The sequence below is a fragment of the Mustela nivalis genome, assembly GCF_964662115.1.
Source record: "Mustela nivalis genome assembly, chromosome: 5".
NCBI lineage: Eukaryota > Metazoa > Chordata > Mammalia > Carnivora > Mustelidae > Mustela > Mustela nivalis.
In genome coordinates this window covers 154,650,053-154,666,521 of record NC_139024.1, presented here as the reverse complement: position 1 = coordinate 154,666,521, position 16,469 = coordinate 154,650,053, and the positions used below count along the sequence as shown (strand labels likewise).

The following is a 16,469-nucleotide window of genomic DNA, read 5'->3' as shown; positions in this document are numbered from 1 at the left end:
AGATACATTTTACTGAAACACAGATGTATAGCACTGGCCTAAATTCTACAGGAAAAAAGGGTGGGATTCCAAGGGCTTACTTATTTTAAAAAACTTGATTGATACACTATTTTTTAACTTTTTTTTTTAAAGATTTTATTTATTTATTTGACAGAGAGATAGAGATCACAAGTAGGCAGAGAAGCAGGTGGGGGGTGAGGAAGAAGGCTCCCTGCTGAGCAGAGAGCTGGATGTGGGGCTCGATTCCAGGACCCTGAGACCTCTGCTGAGGTCAGAGGCTTAACCCACTGAGCCACCCAGGCGCCCCTGTTATACTATTTTAAATGATGAATCTACAGGGGTGCCAAGGTGGCTCAGCTGGCCAAGCATCCAACTGTTGGTTTTGGCTCAGGACCAGAGTTGGTTCATGAGATTAAGCCCAGAGTCAGGCCCCGTGCTCAGTGGGATTCTGCTTGAGACCCTCTTTCCCTCTCCCTCTGCCCCTCCCCCTGCGCATGCACACACTCTTTCTCAAGTAAATAAATATTTTTTAAATGATGAATTTATTGGGGCTCCTGGGTGGCTCAGTGGGTTAAACCTCTGCTTTCGGCCCAGGTCATGATCTCAGGGTCCTGGGATCGAGCCCCGCATCAGGCTCTTTGCTCAGCAGGAGCCTGCTTCCCCCTCTCTCTCTCTGCCTGCCTCTCTGCCTACTTGTGATCTCTGTCTGTCCAATAAATAAATAAAATCTTAAAAAAAAATGATGAATTTATTTATTAGAGCTGACATAATTATATGATATCTCTCTCTGGTTCCTATAACGTTGGCCACTTAGAGAACTCTTTTTCTATTTGTTATTTACCATCTGCCACTGCAGCTGTCAACTCACCGGAGCTGACAGCAAAATTGTTGTGCCCTTAGCACACAGCAACAATACTCTGGCCCAGCCATGTTTACAAAGGAGTCTGAGTGGGTTTTTAATGTCTTGTTGGATCTTTATTACAGAGTGGCAGCAAGCATTCTTTAGCAGAAAGTCAAGACCATTCCTCTAAGGAAGCCATTTGTGTAGCTTCACACAGTGCGGAACCTATGGTCATCCGAGGACAAGCAACAGGAGGTAGATCTTGGGCAGAAGTGCCATCTCAAAAGCTTTGAGTAGACCATGCAACTCTTAATCTCAGGGTTGTGAGTTCAAGCCCCATGTTGGGTATAGAGCCTACTTAGAAAAAAAAAAAAAACAACCCACACACACATTAAAAAAGCTTTGAAAAGTTATTGGTTCTTCACAGGAATAAAAAAAGAAAAACAAGAAAGATTAAGAGCTGCTAGACATACAAAGGAAAATTAGACTGTACCCAACTACCTTTTTTTCCTCACCACAGAAGGTGAACTTTGGGAGTGGGGGAGTGGTCTTGGCTCATACAGTATGATCAGCAAGTCTCCTCACCACCCTGGGGGGTCATCTCCCCTTTGTAAAGAAAGACAATACCCATCACTCCTGCAGGATAGGTCGTGGGATTGAATGGGATGGAAAACTAAAGCACAAACACATGGGGAGACTCAGACTCAGCTACTTCTCCAACTCTCTCATGCTCCTCAACCACCGAAGGACGCCATGTATGTTTCCCATCCCATTCCCGTGTATGTTACCTCCAGTCCTTGCTGAGCTGATGCAAGGTCAAGTTTCATTTAAAAGCTCTCCTTCCTTCCTTCCTTCCTTCCTTCCTTCCTTCCTTCCTTTCTTTTTGTTCTTCCCTCCCTCTTCCCTTCATCCTTCATTCTATCCTTCTTTCTTTCCGATTTTTATTGCCTTTCAAAAGTTACATTAATTTGCTTACATGTTTATTGTGTAAAACATACAAGTTTATTGCAGACAACACAGATAAGCAAAAGGAAGAATATAGAATTTCCCATAATCCACATCACAGGTGGATTCACACATAGATCTACTGTAGATAAATGTACTTCCACAAGTTTTTTTTTTTAAGCAGAAGTTAAAAATAGAGAATTTATTCAAATAAATGTAAATTGCATAGCACTAAAGATATTAGAAATCCACACACAGTAAAAAAAAGTGAGTATAAATTAGCTAATTCCATAAACATCAAGGTAAGCATCTGCAAAGTAATATCCGTTTCTTTTCTTCCAAGTAGATACACACATTCATGACATGCTGATTCTGGTAAACATCCGAAATACCGAAAATGAGCTTTATTAACTCTGTGAAACTAGTTTCAACAACAACATTCTATATGAAGATAAAGTCTTGATTTCATAAATCTATTTCATCTTGTCAAAAGCATGATGGTTGTTATTTTTTAATGGTTATTGGTATCATAACATATTAATAATTAGGATATTTTCCTTACCTAGTGTCTCAGTATGAACAATATATTAATATTGATTTTTTTATTAACATTTTCAACACTTTTCGACATAAGAAAATAGCTACATACATTTAAATGTTTTCTTGTAAAATACAACCACAAATTAATGGTGATTGCTTTCTATCATTTCTGGTAATAAATGTCATTCATTTTTCTTCATAGAACTATCAGTTATGTTCTTGTGCCATATGAAGATTTGCTTTATTTACTTATTTATCTGTTTTTAAAGCTTCATTGTTTTGTTTTTTAAGTAACCTCTATACCCATGTGGGGCCCAAGCTCACTACCCACGATCAAGAGTTGCATGCTCTACCAACTTCTTGAAAATGTTTCTTTCATATGTTTCTCAACTTTGCTGTGAAATAGTTTACCCTTCATTGGTGGCTTCAGTTATACAGCTTAAAAAAAAAACAGGGGTTTGATTCCTTCCATGATTCATAGTTTTCAGAATACATGTCTTTCTGAAGACCATGTATTTTAAGATATTTTGGATAATCAAACATTCCTTAATAGGCACAGCCTCTCTGTGCAACTAAGTATGCATTTACATACTTAGCCATATTACCAGTATGTTCTGGAACAAAAGTAAGATGACCTTTTCCCATTCCCACAGTCCTTTGAGTTGTTTTGAAATCTTAACATTCCCATCACATTCAGTTTCTGTATTGGCTGATAGGTTTGACCTTTTTAAAATGATTACTTGAAGTCAGTTGAAATCAGTTATTACATATTCTTCAAAGTGTATTTTGAGGAATGACTTTATAAGAGGCAACAATTAATACAGTAGCCAAGTCGGATGTATTCTTTTTCTTTCTATAAATTATTGGTGAGCATCAGAAGGCAACCCAACACAACTCCAAGGAGATTAGACGTGCACTGACACTTCTCTTCCCCTAGAAGTTAAAGCCACATTTAAAGGCAAATTCCCATTGAAGAGAACTTGTGTCACTTCATGATTCCAAGAAGCTTGAGAAAAATACCCACTGTATTTTCATTATGGGCATTTATCTGTCTTAAATCAGAACTTAAGCAAACATGTTCAACTGTCATTGAATAATTTTCCAGCCAGGGGGATAATCTTAAATCACATAATTTTCTTTATTTGCCGGGTCATAGCTATAGTTTCTAGAGGCTTTTTTCCCCTTCTAATAAGGATTTGGAAAAGGATGAGAAACTTTCTGTGATTCCTGTGCTAAGCTTGGTCACTTTAAATGTCCTGCTCCCAGGACCTGGGTCTACAATCCTGTTACTCACTCATGACTGTCAGGTCAGACAGGTAACTCTCACTTCAAGTGGCACCTCTTGGGCCTTGACTAATTTTTTTTTTTAAAGATTTTATTTATTTATTTGACAGAGAGAGATCACAGTAGGAGAGAGGAAGGGAAGAGATCACAGAGAGAGGAAGGGAAGCAGGCCCCCTGCTGAGCAGAGAGCCCGATGTGGGACTCGATCCCAGGACCCTGAGATCATGACCCGAGCCGAAGGCAGCGGCTTAACCCACTGAGCCACCCAGGCGCCCCGACTAATTTTTTTTTTTTTTAAGATTTTATTTATTTACTTGAGAGACAGAAAGAGCAGAGGCAGGGACAGCAGCAGAGGGAAAGAAGAAGCAGGCTCCCTGCTCATGACTTGAGCAGAAGGCAGCCACTTAACTGACTGAGCCACCCAGGTGCCCCTCCACTAATTATTTTAAATGATGGAATATTATTTCTATCCAGATTTATTTAATTCAATTACCTGATATTAAGCATATAAATTACTTTCAATTCTGATTTATATAAATTATTACCTAACAACTCTAAATGAATTCCCATATTCTGAACAATAATTCTTTAAAACGAATGCCTAGAAAGTCAATTGTTAAGATATATGTGCATTATATACATTGCATATATAATCATATACATTATATAGAGTGAATTCAGTATAAGCAAGCAGACATCTTGCTGTAATTTTATCTGTAGTTTCTTAATTGCTGGTAAGTTTGAATGTTTCCAATGTTTCCATATGTTTATTGGCCATCTACATTTCTTCCTTCATAAACTACCTATTCATGACTTTTGCCCATTTTCTCTTTGGCTTATCGTTTTCTTATTGGTTTTTAGAAGTGTTTCTTCAGGACAATTGGGTATGGTACAGCTAAGACAGAATAACAAAAAGTTTCCAAAATAGAATGGCTTAAAACAAATCCTTTTCCCCTTACGTGAGAGTTTTGAAGTGAGCTGTCCAAGTTAGTGGGATGGGTAGGGTTCATGTTATCATTCAAGGACCTGGACTCCTTATATCCTATTGCTTAGCCATCTCCTAGGTTGCTGTCCTTGTCTGAGTGGCTAAGTTAGGTGTACGAATGCCTACACTCTGGCTCTCAGAGAAGTATGGAGCATAGTATATGCAAGGTTTTAAGGCCAAGAGGCATTACAATTGTTACTTATTTTCATCTCAGTGAGGACTTTGACACAGAAATTCGACACATACCTAGGTTCAAAGGCAGCTGAGATTGTGTTCTCCAGGTGTGCAGCAATTTGTCCAACAATGACTCTTTTCTATGGAACAGATGGAGAATGGATTCAGGCAGAGAACTGGTAGTCTCTACAGTAATTGGTTAACTTGCACTTGTAAGTCACTCACTTCCTCTGAGAAATCTCCCATAACTTACCTGCCCCATCAACAGAATTAATTATTCCTTTCTCTGTGCCATTTTATCTTATACTAATGTCATAATTGTACAATATATTTCTCTTATTTAATTACTATTCTTCTTCCCCACTAGAATTGTGAGATCATGCCTCCAAGTCTTATTCATTCATTTTTTTCCCACCCAGCTTTTAGCAAAGTGTCTGGAATATATTAAATATTCAAGAAATGTCTTTGAATGAATAAAGAAATGAATAAAAAAGAGGTTGCCTTTTTTTTAAAACACTTTACTTTGAAAGTTCCCCATATAAGAACTCAAAGAAGTAGCCATTGTTCTCCCTAAGAGATGTTAAGTGAATTTTCCATGGTCAAAAAGCTAGAAGGGTAGAATTTTGAGACCACTCCTTGGGCCACCACACTAAATGCTAGTTTGGTTAAGAGGTTACCCACAAGTGGCCTTCCACTTTTGAGTAGAATAAAATAGGTCACAGCCACACAATGCTCCTGCACAGCAATCAGAAAAACTGGATGAATTACAGCAGTTGCTGAGTCTAGGCGCAGAGGGAGGATCAGGCTAAGCCTATACAGTGGGACTCCACTGGAGGAAAGAGAAGTAAGTGAAGTTTTGTGCATGGCTGACATGACAGACTGGAAATTTGAGGAACTGCGAATGTGGCTGGTTATACCATGAGACATGTGGTGAGTTCTGGGTTATACAAAGACAGCTGAGAGCCTGCATTCTGCAATACTGAGGAGGCAAACTCCTGCTAGAAGGAGGAAGTGTGTCTCAAATATGTAGCTCGTCTCCCCTCAAGGCAGCTGCCATATTCGAGTGTACAGAGTGGGAGGCTAAATAGAGGGAGGTTAACAGCTCAGAATCCTCAAAGAACAGAGGAAAATGCATCCTCTTGGGCTAAGGAGACGAAGACTGCCAGGTTCTCAATTAAAAGCCTTGGAGGACCATGTCCAAGAAATAAGGATGAACCAGAGCAGATCGAGTTTAGTGAACTTACAATGAGGTCTAGCCCAGCTCAATCCCTGGCTGGATTGAGATCATCAACCTCTTGCCCAATCTACTGAAGAAAAGGGAAACTCTCTGGAGGAAGATGTCCTCTGGCACTTCTATGATTCTTTTATATACATCATCCAGAATACAACAAATATTACTAGATACGTGAAAAGACAGGAGAATGTGACTCAAAAGTCAAGAGAAACAAACCATAGAAGTAGACCCATAAGTCTCGTGCTGGAGATAGCAGACATTGATTTTTTTTAAGCAGCCATAATCAGTGTTTAAAAATGGATGAAAATGGATAAAAAGAATAAAAGAGATGAAAAATGTTAGAACTGGAACTGATAATAAAAGAATCAAATGGACATTCTAGAAGAAAAGAATATAATATATCAAATTAAGAACTCATTGGATGGGTCTACCAGCTATATTATGCATGCCTGGAGGAGACATAGAGAACAAAGTGGAAAAGCAACCAGAAACTGCTTTAGGTGTATAAAATAGCGTCATCCTCCATATAATCTTCTCCAGAAACTCACGCACAGACACATCCGGAAATAATGTTTTAACATTACTACCTGGGTATTCCTTAGCCCAATTAAGTTGTCACATGAAATTAACCATGACACCTGGGTTGACTTCTCTCTCCATACCTCCCCTTCATCTTCTCATTAATAGGCATTGATCTAGAGAAGAATTGAAGAAGGCCAGAACCATGTGGCTTCCTCCATGCTTCCCAGGCCTGTAACCACATCTGAGATTCCATATCAGTTATACTTTCAATGGCAGGTAACACAGCTTAAATCAAACCACATTACACAATGAAGGGAACTTATTTTTCTAGGTGTGGATCAATCTCTTTAATTTTCTGTGTTAACTTATTTGGGTGTTAGATTCGGTCTAAGGTCAGCATCCTAGTCACAATAGTAGTTCTAACTTTACATTCCATACGATGTGGGGTGGGGGGAGAAATGTGTCCCAGAAGTGCCATCAAAAGCCCTGAAATTCATTGTTGGCTTGACCACAGGCTCAGGTCTGACCTAAGCACCGTGGTCAGTGTAATGGAAGGTCGTCTTTGCCTTAAAGCAGGTGCCATTTGTTCCATCCTGAAGTGGGATAGTTGGGGGTAGAGTAGCAGTGGATCTCCAAGTGGAAATGGGGACTATTGGAAAAGGTTAAGTCAGGCATAGATATTGAGGACCAAACAATGGGTAACCATTATACTGCTCAACATAGATGTATACACACATACACACACACACCCCAACCAGCAACAACAAAAGCTGAATTAGGCCAATGAACATAAGTCATTTATATAGCATGTTAGAGCAACAGACTCATAGAGACAAGAATTTTATTAAATTATAAAACTATAATTCAGTGAATTAGAGAGGGTAAATAATATGTAACACTGTGATGGGGTTTTGCTTTTTTCCCCCATCTTTCTGTAGAAGGTTTTATGTTAAAAAAAAAAAAAAAAAGCATTGTATTTCCTTTGCACGTTAAGGCTTTAAGCATTTGAGAATTTTCTTCTACTCTTAATCATAATCATATTACCTCAGATTTTAAACCAAGACTTTAAACTTTTTGTTAATAACTCTAAGAATATTCTATGCTTATGACTAGAAGCATTACTGAACTGGGCATTGCACTCCTCTGTCTCCTTCATTGCTAAAGTAAGGTTCATGTAAAAACACTGCCATAATTACAACAATGGAGGGTTGGCAGACACCTTCTGTGACTATAAAAGGAAAATTAAAGCACAAAGAAAATGTGTGGTAAAGAGCAAAGGGCTTGGTTGAGCAGTGGGTGATAAGTTCTCCAAGTTAAAGCTCATTGAATATAAAAGTTGGAATTGCTGAGCTGAAAAAATTCAGGAGGACATCTGATCCACTCTCTGCGTTCCAGGCAATAGCACACAAACAATTATTCAGGACTAAGATTTAATTGTATTCTGTGTAGCACTTTTTTTTTTCTCTTAAAAAATTGATCAAACAGTAGGGAAGAGAAAATCTCAATACTTAATTCAAAGCTTATTGTATTTTGTGGTTCTGAAATATTTTTGAAAAGATTTTAAAATTCCAAATCCTATCCAGATAGAAAGCACATATTCCAAAATAAATATTTCACTATTTGCGCTGCCAGTGTGATATGAGGCAACAATTTCTTTCTTACCACAAAAGCCAAGGGAAGTCCTTGGAACTAGGCTCAAACTAGCAATCCTACTTTTTTGAGACTATTGGGAGACAAGTTTGTTCTTTGATTTTCCCAGAGATTATTAAGCACAGAGTCCAACCAAAATGCTATATATTGTATATTACTTATATTTATAAACAATTGTCACATACTTTGGGAAAGTATATTATCCCTTTCTGCATATCCTACTGATTTATATATAATTAAAGTCATGTGAGTAATCCAATTTTGTACAACACTATTTGCGCCAGAGACTCAAATTCTACTTGTAAAAGTTTATGCTTAAGAAATAATCATAGGGCACCTGGGTGGCTCAGTGGGTTAAAGCCTCTGCTTTCGGCTCAGGTCATGATCCCAGGGTCCTGGGATCGAGGCCTGCATCGGGCTCTCTGCTTGGTGGGGAGCCTGCTTCCCCCTCTCTCTCTGCCTGCCTCTCTGCCTACTTGTGATCTCTGTCTGTCAAATAAATTTTTAAAAAAAGGAAAGAATCATAGATGTGAGCAAAGACTTACTTACAAATGTTGATTATGACATCATTTCTAACAGCCCAGATGTGAAACCACGAAAGTACCCAAAACCAGAAAAGTGAATAATTATGGTGCATCTATACAACAAAATATTACCTAGCCACTAAAAGTATGAGGTCATAGAGTATCTAGATTCATGGGACAATGTTTGTGGCATATATTATCAAGAAAAACTCAAGGCATTAATGGTGTGTATAGTAGGATCCCATTTTTTAATTTTAATTTTATTTTTAAAAATTATTTTTTTATTTGAGGAGAGAGAGCACAAGCAAGGGGAGTGGCAGACTCCCCACTGGGCAGGGAGCCCAATGCGGAACTCTTTCCCAGGACCCTAAGATCATGACCTGAGCCAAAGGCAGATTCTTTTTTTTTTTTTTTTTTTTAAGATTTTATTTATTTGACACAGAGAGACATAGCTAGAGAGGGAACACAAGCAGGGGGAGTGGGAAAGGGAGAAGTAGGTCCCCTGTGGAGCACGGAGCCCAACTCGGGGCTTGATCCAAGGACCCTGGGACCACAACCCAAGCCGAAGGCAGATGCCCAACAACTGAGCCACCCAGGTGCCCCCAAAGGCAGATTCTTAACTGGCTGAGCCACCCAGGCACCTCCACAATGTTTTTCTATTAGAGATAGTGTTCCCTCACATTGCAGTTCATTCTGGAGAAAAGATACTTACTACCCAAATGCTCCTCTACAATATTATAGGACTTCTTAACATGATTCATTCATTCCAACTTTGATTGAACTCATAGGTCATTTTAGGATATGTCATTGAAAAAAAAAAAAAAACTACCTTAGGTACTAAGTATCCTGTTGACTTCAATAAACAGAGATCTCTTTTTATAAGGCCATATATGACTGAAAATGAATATTCTACTTTAATGATACTCTCAATGAAGGCCTCCTCTTACAAATTAGACGTGTATCTTTGTACACCAAGAGCAAGCACCATCTTATGAAGCAACTCACCTAAGATACTTACCTGACTCTTCTATAGGTAGACAGGATGAGATTCTGAAGAACCATTTGGACTGTCCTAAAAAAAGTATAAAACATGTTTGCTTATGCTCCAAGTTGTCTCAAAGATATTTTAATTGGTTCATGACAGCCTGCCTGCCTGACTTCCTGAATGCAGTCCAAAGTCATTACAAGTGCAGAGTAAAGTAGGCCTTTGTGCAGGGGTGGAGTGAGGAAAACATCCCTGTCTGGACAGCCATGTCAGCAGCAACCCAGCGTGGGATATCAGAGCCAATGAAGAGTAAGGAGAGCACCCACATGGGGGGTGAGGCCATGGCCTTGTGTAGGGTTTTGGAACCCAAGTAGGTTTAGGAGTTTGCTCACATGGGATTGGGGGGGCGGTGCAGTGGTAGCACCAGTGCGAGATTAGTAGTGCAGTGGGTAGGTGGTAGTGATGCGCCAATGAGTGAATATATTGAGGATAATGGGAACCAAGTTTCTCACTGTGGGAGAAAGGAGTTACCAATATGAAAAAGGAAAAAAGCTAGAACCAATCTGTGCTGTGGGATTAGGATTGTAGTGTAAACCTAAGGTATTCGAAATATATTTGGGCTTCTAGGGTGCCTGGGTGGCTTAGTGGGTTAAAGCCTCTGCCTTTGGCTCAGGTCATGATCCCAGGGTCCTGGGATCGAGCCCCGCATCGGGCTCTCTGCTCAGCAGGGAGCCTGCTTCTCTGTCTCTCTCTCTCTGCCTACTTGTGATCTCTGTCTGCCAAATAAATAAATAAAATCTTAAAAAAAAAAAAAAAGAAACATATTTGGGCTTCTAGATATACAAATAAAAATTTGCATTCCTGCATTATGCAGATACATGTACTCCTTGTCTTTGTCTATGGAGAGGGCCTAGGAGCAGCAGCAACACCCCAACAGCCATGATCACACCCAGGGCTCACATCTTGGTATTTAAATACCAGTCTTCACAAAGATGAACCAGAGCTTTATACAGGAATGGCTGAATCCATAACCATGGCAGAGAAAGTACAAGACCGACCTCTTGTGCCAGGAAGTGAGGAAATTCTCAAAGAATGATGGGACATATCAAAAAGGACACTAGAGTCAGTTTAAGTGGAATTTAACTGCTGAAATCTGCGATAATTTGATCTTCAAAATAAATGCTAGTAACAAATGTAACCCACTGAAGAAACCATCCATGAGTCCACACTGCTATAAATAAATATATAAGAATACAAGATTTTTCTTACAGCATCCATTTTCTTTTTTCTTTTTTTTTTTTTTAAGATTTTATTTATTTATTTGACAGAGAGAGATCACAAGTAGGCAGAGAGGCAGAGAGAGAGAGAGAGAGGAGGAAGCAGGCTCCCTGCTGAGCAGAGAGCCCGATGCGGGACTTGATCCCAGGACCCTGAGATCATGACCTGAGCCGAAGGCAGCAGCTCAACCCACTGAGCCACCCAGGCGTCCTACAGCATCCATTTTTTTACAGAATCCCAAATAATAAACAGAAGGAATGTTGGAATTTGAAAAGCACAGCACTGTTTGGCAAACATGTAAGAAATAACGAATTGAGCCAAGAAACATCAATGAATAGATATTTATATAGCCTCAAGGTATTTCCCTGTAAAATATTTGGGCTTCTGCCCATTATGTGTCAGGGTATTCCTTGGATGCAAATCAGTAGGGAAAAGTCAGGCATCACCAAAGGGACCAGTTTCATCCCGGGCTGAAAATCCCAGTCTCAGCCCATATATTCAACCACTGAGAGAGAGTTGCTGGGGCCTACCTTGGCTGACAATAAAAATGTATTTGAATGTCACCAGTGATTGTTACTCAGTACCAACATCATAGGGTTTATGGTCACAGCATAAGCACTGGTAATTCCCATTGTTTCAGTCTATTTGGGTTGCCATAACGAAAATACTATAATTGGAGTGGCTTATAGAAAACAGAAATTTAATTCTCATTGTTCCAGAGGCTGGGAAGTCCAAAATCAAGGCACTGGCAGATTGAGTGTCTGGTGAGAGCCTACTTCCTGTAGACAACTGTCTTTTTGCTATCTCTTCGCATAGTGGAGGAGGCTAGGGAGTTCTGTGGGCTCTGCTTTACAAGAGTACTAATGCCTTTGGTGAGCGCACCTCAGGACCTCAGGACTTCCCGGAGGCCTCACCTCCTAATACCTGCACACTGGGCATTAGGCTTCAACATACCGATTTTGGTGGGACACAAATATTCCATGTATAGCGCTCATGACAAGACCGTGTAGTAACCAATTAAAAGTATGTTCCATGAGTGCCTGGGTGGTTCCATTGGTTAAGCATCTGACTTTGGCTCAGGTCATGGTCCCAGAGTCCTGGGATTGAGTCCCATGTTGGCTCACCACTCAGTGGGGAGCCTGCTTGTCCCTCTCCCTCTGCCCCTCCCCCTGCTTGTGCTCTCTCACTCAAAGAAATAAATAAGATCTTTAAAAATAAAAAATAAAAATTTAAATTAAAAGTATATTCCAGGTCTTAGAGCTTTGGCCTCATCTAAGAAAGTTCCAACTATCTGGGCTGGTTCTTCAGAAGGAGGTGCAGCCCTTCAGCAGGTCACATACATTTGATAGAAAAGGAATCTGCACAGAAGTTAACACCAGCCCTCAGCGGCTTACTCCATGAGATTCTTTTTTTTTTTTTTTTTAAAGATTTTATTTATTTATTTGACAGACAGAGATTACAAGTAGCCAGAGAGGCAGGCAGAGAGAGAGAGAGGAGGAAGCAGGTACCCTGCTGAGCAAAGAGCCCAATTCGGGGCTGGATCCCAGGACCCTGAGATCATGACCTGAGCTGAAGGCAGAGGCTTTAACCCACTAAGCCACCCAGGCACCCTACTCCATGAGATTCTAAAGCTTCACAGTCTGACAGAAATACAGTGCAAGCCTAAACCTGAGGAACAAGCATAGTATGAAACTTCTCAGTCGCCACATGGAAAAAGTAAGAAGAAATGGGTGAAATTAACATCAATAATGTATTCTATTTACCCCCTCACATCCCAAATATTCTCACTGCCACATGTAATCAATATAAAAATCATGAATGAAGTACTTACATTCCTTATTCATGTTAAGTATTCAGAATCTGGTGGTATTTTCCACTGGTGGCACGTCTTGATTTGGACTGGCCACATTTCAAGAGCTCAGTAGCACACGAAGTGACCTTATTGAGCTGCACAGCCCTGGGGTCTTCCGGCCACGTTCATGGTGGCAAAGCAATTCTTGGTTTCTCTCTTCTGGGGAGAGTCAGGCCATTTTTTGTGTACCCTGCTGGCTTATAGCAGACTCCCCTAAGTGGTCTTTCCTAAGCTCCTTCCCTCTGGAAGGACTTCAAGGACACATTCACTGTCAGTTCCCTTAGCTGAAGGGGACGTACCAGAAACACTTTCTAATACCCAGAGAAAGTTGTGATAGATAGCCCATGCTGGCAGGTCCAAGAAACTGTTCTGCCAGGTAGATTTTTGGCAAGGCCATGAGATAAACTAAAATAATTTGGGTGAAGCAGCAGGAGCAAAATAAAACATAATTCCATGACAGAAAGAACAAGAGACAGATGAGAGCATCATGCGAGAGAGAAAGAGTTTGTTAGTTTTGAAAACACAGCTGGGTCAGGTTCCAGGGGATCAGGGAACCCCAGCAAAAGATTTTGTTGCTCAGCCAACTTTGGGGCAGAAATATCCAATCCGGGATCCATGTGCCCTTAGAGTGGTCCAGAGAAGGACTTTGGGGAGTCCCCGGAGCCCCTGAGGTTATAAGCAAGTTTTTGCATTTACGTGCATGTTGGGAGAGACAGATATTTATGGGAATGCATTCACCCCAGAAGGCTGAGAAGCGTGTTTTGGGGCTAGAGGGCCACTAGATAGGCGTTTAGAGTGAGAACTGTCAGAAGCCAGGAGGGAACTTAGGTCTTCTAAATTCCCTTCCAGCAGAGAAAGACGGAGACGCGAGAGATGTTGAGTTATGTGGCCAAGAAAGGATTTTCAGCAGCTACTTATTGACTGAAATATAGAAATATTTAGAGACTCTGGATGATCTGTAAGACTCAGACAAAATGAGGAAACTGGACCACAGAGAAGCCCACTTGAAAGCTTGTTGAAGTCTTCTTAGATGACCCCAAGCGGGTGTGATCTCTCCTTCTTAGCTATTCCGGGGCACCTGATGTAAAACACACAGAGCACGACAGTCATTACCCTCCAAATACACTCCTCTGTTTCCTCAACCTTGAACGAACTGCAGAGAGTTGCTCTTGAATCCTTGGGGTTACTGGCATTTTGGGTTGGATGCTTCTCATCGGATGTCCCTTGTTGCTGGGCTCTCCCGTGCATCTCAGGATGTTAAGCAGTGTCCCTGGCTTCCACGCACTAGACACCGGGGCTGTCACTCCCCACCCACCCTCACCCGCCCCCACCCGGCCTCATCTGCCCCCACCCGCCGCTGGGACCACCAAAATTGCCTCCAGACACCGCAAAATCACCCGCATTGAGAACCAGTGCCTCTAACATCTGTCACCATTCTACACAGCAGATTGCTGACGCGGGGGCTATGCCTTGCACCTGGGCGGGATAATTCGGATCAATAAAAGGTCCATTTTTGTGTTCCTGGATGCTGCATGCCACGTCACTGCAAGATTCTGAATAAATGACGGTTAATGGCTTTCAAAGAGAAGAAAACCAAAAGGAAACATTTCATCCCGTGTGCTCTCAGCCCCTCCCGAATTCTGCTCTGGGAACCAGGTACACCTTCTCCTTTTGTTTTTTTCTTTTTTCTTTTTTTTTTTTTTTTTTTTTGAGTGGTAAAATATAGCTTGTCAGCTTCTCCAGCATGATAAGGAAGAAGACAATTAGAATCTTACCCAAATTAAGTTTTCCTCTGGCCTCACACAATGCGTCCATTCAGAGTTTCGCACAAAGAAAACACATCCCCCTACTTCCCTCATATTCTTTTAAGTGGGAGTTTGAAAAGGGCCCAACATTCCCTGTAAAAAAAAAATTTTTTTTTTAATTGTCCCTCTTAGTAGTTACCTCTTAAAATAAGCGTAGTGGAATGTATTTTAACACTCTAAAATAAACTTGCCTTACGAAGGGTTCCAGGTAGAGCTGACGAGCCCCCTGATTTTTTGTTCTTTCTCACCCTACCACAGTACCTTGTGTGACTCTCAGAGCAGCTACAGATGCAAAGAATGTAAATAGAGGGGAAATACATCTCAAGCCAATTCTTACAGGTAGGCTAACTCATTTCCACCCTTTCAGTCTTGATGTAACTTGATGGCAATAAGAACGGGGCTGGGGGGTGACCGTGGCTCCGATGGGTTGACACAAAGGATTAAGTAGAGGTTACATAAAAAAAATTTCACCCCGCAGGAAGGGAAAGCCAGTGCTAAGACACCATCCTCAGGGAGGCTGAAAGGAGAAAATCTCCGAGTCATGGAAGCTGAAATTCTGCCAGAAAGGCCAGAACCTAAAGGAAGGTAGGGTCTGAGAACCACCCACCTGTGCTCGCCCCAGCCCCCCCCCCCCCAAGACCATCCCAGCCTCCCCTGCAGGTTCCACCAGGTGGCTTTGTTGTATTTATTTACATTTAATAAGTTTTATTTTAAAACTTATTATTAAAATAATTGTTAAATAATTATTAAAATGTCAGGTTTGGGGCGCCTGGGTGGCTCAGTGGGTTAAGCCTCTACCTTCGGCTCAGGTCATGATCCCAGGGGCCTGGGATCGAGTCCCGCATAGGGCTCTCTGCTCAGCAGGGAGCCTGCTTCTCCTCATCTCTCTCTCTCTGTCTGTCTCTCTGCCTATTTGTGATCTCTCTCTCTGTCAAATAAATAAATAAAATCTTTAAAAAAAAATAAAATAAAATGTCAGGTTTAAAATGTCCAGAAGAAGAGAATTTGCATATCACCTCCTACCCATTTCCCCTCATTGTTGACATCTTACATTACCAGGGAGCATTTTGTCAAAACTAAGAAATTGACATCGATATATTATTGATTTTTAACTAAAAGGTTTATTATCTTTAACATAAAAACATTCAACGCACATTTGCTTGAAGGCTCAGCTGTCAGGGGTGCAGGCTCGCGGTTCCCTCGAGGACCCAGGAAAGGCCCATCTTCCACGTTTGGCTGAGCCTGCTGTCTCGGACCAGGGCTGTGGGGTTCTGCCATCAGATCCGGCTCCTGGTCTCCGCAGGAGGCTGGGGGCCGCGGGCTTGCAACGTGCAGCAGAGGCGCGGGAGCAGGGAGCTCAGGCCTGCGACAGGTAGCATCCGGATGTTTCGCTTCCTTTGTGTTCACACTGGGTCGGCTCTCCCGCACGCTCTCATCAGAGCGCTCCGTTTCATCCTCCTCTTTGCCCCACGACTGCTCCGCCGCGGGTCGCCCAGCTCGGGGTCTGCTTTCCCGCGGCGGACCCGAGTCCCCGCCTCTCTCCGCTGGGTCCTAAGGTCCGCCCTTCCCGGCGTGCGAGAAGCCGGCAAACCTCGCGAGACCATCTTCCAGCCACAGGGTACGGATAAGGCGGTAGGTGCCCGCCGAGGCGCACAGGTCAGGAAGGGGCAAAAACCTCAAGGATCAGGATGCTATTTTAATGCAACATTCAAAGAATCAAAAGTGATGCAAAACCCCGAGATGAGTAAAACCCGAGAAAGTCTCAATGAAGACCGGCTGTTGGTTTGACGACTCTGAGTTCCTGTGTCCCAGGAACGGCCGGTGCCCGTCAGCCGGTGGGTCCTGGCCCC

The 16,469-nt window shown here is 41.7% G+C and overlaps 2 long non-coding RNA genes across 3 annotated transcripts; both read right to left on the bottom strand.

The window, feature by feature from the left end:
* Positions 1-953: 953 nt before the first annotated feature.
* LOC309865253 lies at positions 954-1,449 on the bottom strand. Its single transcript, XR_014312007.1, has 2 exons — positions 1,343-1,449; positions 954-1,198 (listed from the first exon to the last, which is right to left on the bottom strand). It is a non-coding gene; the product is annotated as an uncharacterized lncRNA (long non-coding RNA).
* Positions 1,450-1,820: 371 nt separating this feature from the next.
* Positions 1,821-16,168, bottom strand: LOC309865243. Of its 2 annotated transcripts, none has more exons than XR_014311996.1 (5): positions 15,774-16,168; positions 14,590-14,712; positions 9,718-9,771; positions 4,842-4,909; positions 1,821-3,259 (listed from the first exon to the last, which is right to left on the bottom strand). It is a non-coding gene; the product is annotated as an uncharacterized lncRNA (long non-coding RNA). The 2 variants fall into 2 exon arrangements; XR_014311997.1 differs by having other exon boundaries at positions 1,821-2,158.
* Positions 16,169-16,469: the final 301 nt, after the last annotated feature.